At 44.0% G+C, this 6,041-nt stretch overlaps 1 long non-coding RNA gene across 2 annotated transcripts; it reads left to right on the top strand.

The window, feature by feature from the left end:
• The first annotated feature begins 1,174 nt into the window (after positions 1–1,174).
• Positions 1,175–5,411, top strand: LOC135262804 (uncharacterized). Of its 2 annotated transcripts, none has more exons than XR_010332323.1 (3): positions 1,175–1,543; positions 2,419–2,469; positions 3,871–5,411. It is a non-coding gene; the product is annotated as an uncharacterized LOC135262804 (long non-coding RNA). The 2 variants fall into 2 exon arrangements; XR_010332324.1 differs by lacking the exon at positions 3,871–5,411 and adding an exon at positions 3,647–3,862.
• The last annotated feature ends 630 nt before the right edge of the window (positions 5,412–6,041 follow it).

The following is a 6,041-nucleotide window of genomic DNA, read 5'->3' as shown; positions in this document are numbered from 1 at the left end:
GAAAGAGTGCAGATAAATTATATAAAGTCACTGATTTCCTATCTTAAGATTGTAAAATTGTGCCTTTTCCCAAACAACACACAAGGAGAGCACAAAAAAGAAGGGCCCTTCTGTGTTGTGAGGTGTCCGTGTATGATTTTTGTTCCTTGGTGTTCTGCAAGGCCCCTTCTTGGGCTCATTCAGATGAATGGCACACACGGGGCATAACCAGCAGTGCTGATACTGTTTGATAAAACAACACACAATTCTGTTAGCTGCATGTCGTTTTTAGAGTATTAAATAATAAAAGAGTGCCCAGGGCTGTTCTCTGTAAAAGCTATTGGTAGTTTATAGTAATACAATTACTATATCATGTGTATAAAAGTGGAGGTTGATTTAATGTATAGGCATGCTGGAATAATGTGGGTGTACCAGAGCCACACCAAGGCTTGATTCAGTGCAGCCTTATTGGTTTTGCTTTGTTTGCTCATAGAACCACCGTATGTGCCTGTCAATTTTTCTTTGAGCTGTAATTGGAATACAAGGAAAGCGAAACCATTGAACTGCTTTCCAATGTGAAAAAAATCAATATTGCAACTTTCAGCTTAAAGTTAAACTAAGTTTTGTAAAAATGATATTTCTGGTATCATGTATAATGAAATGAAAAAGAGCTTTTCTATTCAGTTCTCTTCCTACCGGAAGTATGTAATCATGGTGATATTATCTATTCTACAGAGCTCTCTGGGATAGCACTTTATTTTAGGCAGGCAATTTTACCACTGTAATTGAATTGTGACCTAAATGTAACTAATGTATAACTACTATGCTTCCGTGCATTTATCTGGCTACACAGCTGTAAGAAGAGTTGTAAGACTGTGTAACCATTAACCCTAACCTAAGTCTGCAAACCAAAGCATCACCCCCAACCCTCTGGAAACGAACAGTGAGACAATGTTTATGTATATGACAGTCACACTGTACTTACGCATAGTGTACTTAGACATATTCCCCACTTGACATAAAGCCACCCGAGTTTTTTGAGACGGATCGCCGCACGGGCCTGAGGGCCGGCCCCCAAAGTTTTAATAAATTCAAATCTCGTGATATATAGCCCAGTGATTACCCCCTTCCATTTAAATTATCATTATGATATTTAACATCGATTACGACGCATTATATAACAGCCGATTTCACTATCATTTTAAATCATGGTGGCAAAATGATATTTATTTTCTAATTGCATGCCAAAAAGATTCCTGTATTATTTCAAATATGGATTCATTAGCACCAATGTACAATTAAGTGTTATACACGTAAAAACTGCCAACTAAACAACAGATGAAACATTTACCCATAACCCATTTTTGAATAAATTGCATCATGGGCCGATAGATTTGCTCTTGGACGATCATGATCCACGTTCACTTGCAAGTACGTAGCTACGTCGATTGTATGCAAAAAAGAAAAATGGAAGCGTTACGCGAGCAGGTTTCAGAAAAGAAAAATAAAACAGGAAAGTTAAGGAGGAAGACTACTGCCTGAAGGAGACAATGCAGAAAGCCTGGTAAGACCATGGGGTTTTCTTAATGCTGTGTCTGCTTCTTTGGCGTTTGGAGATGTAACTTTGGCCGGCCCAGGCAGGCTAGGTAACTATCTTCGCCTTAAGACGATAATTGGGTTGTCTATCGGTCGTGTTATCTAAAGTGTGCGCTCATGTTTGCCGCAAGATATTAAATGGCTGGTGTCTTCTCATCTTCGCCGTAAGATGTAGTTACGGGCACTATTCGTTGCTGTTGTATCACAAAACTTTACTATTCACGCGTTTTCCAATATTGATGCCAAAGCGTGTATTCCGATTCTTTCCGGTGCTTGTATAAATTGTATTGCCACGTGAGGTGCGTGCGCGCGCGCCTAAGCAGTTATAGTGCTGGTGACGGGTGAAATGATAATAATAATAATGTAACGTTTTGTAGGTCCTTTAATAATATCACATGCGTTGCGTTGTTTCCGGTGATTAAGTCACATGACTAAACAAAACATGCTTGGTGAAATTGCAGTGGGTACAGACTCTCTGGTGTTGTTAGGGGGGCCTCGTGAATATTGTGCCCCGGGCCTCAGATTGGTTTAATCCGTATTGTGCCCCGGCCCTTCTCTATAGTCCCTCTGACACCGTATCACCAGGGACCCTGCTAATGAGTTTGTGCTAGGGAGGAAGGCATCATTAGAAGCGTTTTAGCTAATGAACACAAACTTCCCATCACTACCACATGGGAGGTTAAGGAGTAGTGCCTTTAAACTGGAAAACAAGGGGGAAATGCAGTGAAATCTTTATGGAAAGCAAAAAATGTAAATTAAGGTGGTAGGTAAGCTGTCACTTTTTTGTTTGGTAATCAAACTCAAGAACATTAAAATTTTTGAATTTATATTCCCGTTGCCTAGGTGACATAAGGAGCCCAACCATGCTCTGTGCTCGTCTGAGTTGCGCTCATGGTAAGTGCTCAATATCAAAGTGATCGATAAGAAACAGGCCATGTTACTGTTTTGTCTGGAGAGTATACCCTTAGGTAGCCTAAAAATAAAGTTAATGCATTGGCTATGCTATCCACGTAGCCTGTAGCCTGGGCATTCCAAATGGAGGAGCCAGGGAAAATTGTAACTCCACCACGCCACACAAATGTCATTTGGAAATATCATGGATTCCAAGGCATTGGAGACAAAATAATACCCAAGGAGCAAGTCATCTGTTATGTGTGCAAGCAGAAGCTCCTGTGACCCCCCCAAAGGCTGACACTGCATCTCCCTCCAAAATATCTCAGTCAGCTCAGTTTTGTTTAAAGGTCCAGGAAACTGAAATCTGTGAAAGTTTTACTTACGTGTTGTATTAATACTTTTTTGCATTCACAACTGGCCCAAAAATATTTTTAAATGATTCTTGGGGAAAAAAACAAAACAAAGAAAAGCCTGTGCAGTAAATTGGCTTGCCTTCCCTCTTGACTAAATGCCAGGTTTTTAGTGGGTGGGGTTATCTGGGTGCATAAAACACTTGCAGTGACATCCTTTCTCCTTGTAGTATGTAATGATGCTCTTGACACTTTTGTAGAGGTCAGGAAAGCTAAGTTGATGCCTTAGCATTGCACCTTCTCTGGATTATTATAAGCAAAGTTTCATTGGAAATTTAAACTGGACCATAATAACTATACATGTATAAGGTTTTATTGAAATGACACTGATTTCTGAGGTTCTTTCGAACTCAATTTTTGGAAAAAGTGACAGCCCTAGTGTAAGGCAATGCCAGCAGGCTGGGTCAGCCTGGTGCCTGGGTGTACTACTCTCTCTCCCTGGGGCTGTCCTGTAGCTGCTGGACTATCTGACAGACCAGGTCAGCCTCGTGCCTGGGTATACTACTCTCTCTCACCCTGGGGCTCTCCTGTAGCTGCTGGGCTCTCTGATAGAAGACCAGGTCAGCCTGGTGCCTGGGTGTACTACTCTCTTCCCCCCCGTGACTGTCCTGTAGCTTCTGGGCTGTTGTGGACCGGGCAGAGGTGCTCTCTCTCATTAGCCAAATCATTCTTGTTGATTTTTTTAATGGGTAGTATGATGCGTTTTCCTCTTCTGAATTTAAAATCTCTTTAAGCACCTAATACTATGTATTTTTTCTTTTACTCAGTGTTATTTCTTGATCTAGATAATCACTTACCACAGACTGAAAAATGTTAAACTTCTACTCATCCACAAAGAGCCCATCCGATGACCAAATAACTTACGGTACAGAAGATTCTATACTGGAAGTATGAATAGAAGAGCAAATGAAGTACAGCTCTGGTGGCTTTTGAAAGCCCTCTGAGAATCCCAGTGTCTAAATCTCAGAAAGTTTGTTATTCGTGTTTTCAGTTGATAGGATTTTCAAAATGCCGTGGAACCCTGGGAGCAGAGCAGACCGGTGGAAAGGTAATGACGCTGCAGCGCACAGTAAAAACCGTGGCACTCTTTGATTCTGTTGTTTAAAAAAAAGAACAAAAGTTCACTCTCGTCCTTTCAAAAAAATTTAATTGCCCTTTTATTTTTTCGGCCGCGGCTTAAGCAGAGAGCGAAGGGGGCCGGAGCGGACTTTATTTTGGAATTTATGCCGCTGGAGTTTCCACATAAAAAGCGATCCGTCTCCATTAACAGGGGAGCCGGGTTCAAACCCCGCCCGGCTGCCTCCAGCCGCCCCGCGCGTGCGGCGTTCTGTGGGAAGCTGCGCTCGGGGGCATCTGGATCCCATTTCGGCGGATCTTCGGGGCGCCTCTCGGAGCGCCGCGCTGCCCTCCTCACCCCGGCTCCCGCCCCGGCCGCGCCGACATCCCCCTCCGAGAGGGGTGGCTTTGTCCCCGCCGCTCCGACCGGCGGGTTTGATTCACCTGACTTCTTAAAAGCGTGACTCAGCGGCAGCGGCTGCTGCTCTCTTAGCTGCTGGAACACTCACACACTTTAAACAGTTGGGGGGGGTGGGGGGGGGAGGATTTAATATCAGGTCCATTATAGACTTTCTGGAGATTAGTAAAGAGTCAACGAGCGGACGATTCTGATTTGATCCACATGCGTCTGGCACTGTGGCTGTGTATAGACACGAACCCCCCAAAGATAAAAAAACAAAAAAACAAACAGTGCCCTGAGCCTGCCCGCCTGGCCTCCTGCACACCCCACCTGCCGCCGGTGATGTCATCTGTTTGCAAGCAATGCGCTTTCACGCGAATCGTAACCGGGGTAATCATTAGATGAAGTCCTGGAGGGGGAGGGCGATGGGGTTGTGTAGGTGGTTGTGCTCTTAACTGTGGCCTTGTGATCTTTGATCAAAGGGACGTTGGGCCTGCACTCAATAGGCTCAGTGAAGCACAATGTCACCAGGAGTTACTCACTGAACAGGCTGCCTCTCAGGAGCCAGGCAGGGCCCACAGTCAAATGTAGCAACTGTTTGCTTATGGATTACATGCCCTTTCTAATTTAAGCTGCAGAAATTGATTTGGTTGTAATATGCAAAGTGCACATTTTATACCAATTAAATCCCCCCCCCCCCCCGTTTCTTGTGGTCTGTGGTCCACCATCTGTGGATTTCAGTTGCTGGCAGCAGTGTGCCTCTTGTTTGTCCCATTGTATGAAGCTGATTCCACCATTAATACGTGTCTGTGATCATTTGTGATCTGCTATGAAATGACAGTATTCAGCTGTAAATAATATACCATGCAGGCTTTAGAATACATACCAAAGAACACGCTCAAGAATAAAGCAGAATTATTCTTTGCAAATGGCTCACAAGTCAGTCCAAAAAAGACCTAAGTGTGAGAATAAAATCAGTGGCAATGGATTCATGCTCCACTCAGTTTTGTACTTAAGAGCCTGATATGGTGTTACCTGATGACTGCAGATGGCTTCATTATTGCATCCGTCGTTCAGTTCTTATTAAAGCCAGCCATCGGATGAACGTGTCGATGCAGAAGTGCAGTGTATATGAGTGTGTGCGTGCGTGTATGCGTGTTTGTGTGCGTGTGTGTGTGTGTGTGTGTGTGTGTGTGTGCGCGTGCATGTCTGTGTATCCGTGTGTGTGTGTGTGTGCGTGCGTGCGTGTGCATGTCTGTGTATCCGTGTGCGTCTGTGTGCGTGTGTGTGTATGTGTGTGTATGTGTGTGCGCGTGCAGCTCCCTTCCATGTGTCTCATATGCAGCCCCCACCCTCTAATGGGCGAACACTGAAACTGCAGTTTCACAGCCTGCTCTGGCGCCTGCGCATCCCTATGGAGCGAATTTAGTGACAATATTATTTACGAGCGTTTCACACGTGCGAAAAAAACAATTCACAAGTGTTTTACACGTCGCCAAACCACAAATCCTGTTTTACAGAGCTCAAACTACAAATTGCCACAATACAAAACTCTAGCTGGTGTGAATCCAGAAATACTTTATTACTGCTACCAGCTACCAGCCACCTAAGTTACTTTGCAATAACCATCATGGCCTCGAGTCCAGCAACAGCAACAGCAACACTGTCCGTTTTGGAATTGCAGTGTGTTAACTATGAAGTTGGCA

The sequence above is a fragment of the Anguilla rostrata genome, chromosome 9 (genome assembly GCF_018555375.3).
Source record: "Anguilla rostrata isolate EN2019 chromosome 9, ASM1855537v3, whole genome shotgun sequence".
Lineage (NCBI taxonomy): Eukaryota > Metazoa > Chordata > Actinopteri > Anguilliformes > Anguillidae > Anguilla > Anguilla rostrata.
Note: the sequence above shows the minus strand (reverse complement) of the source record. Positions and strands in the feature narration are given on the sequence as shown.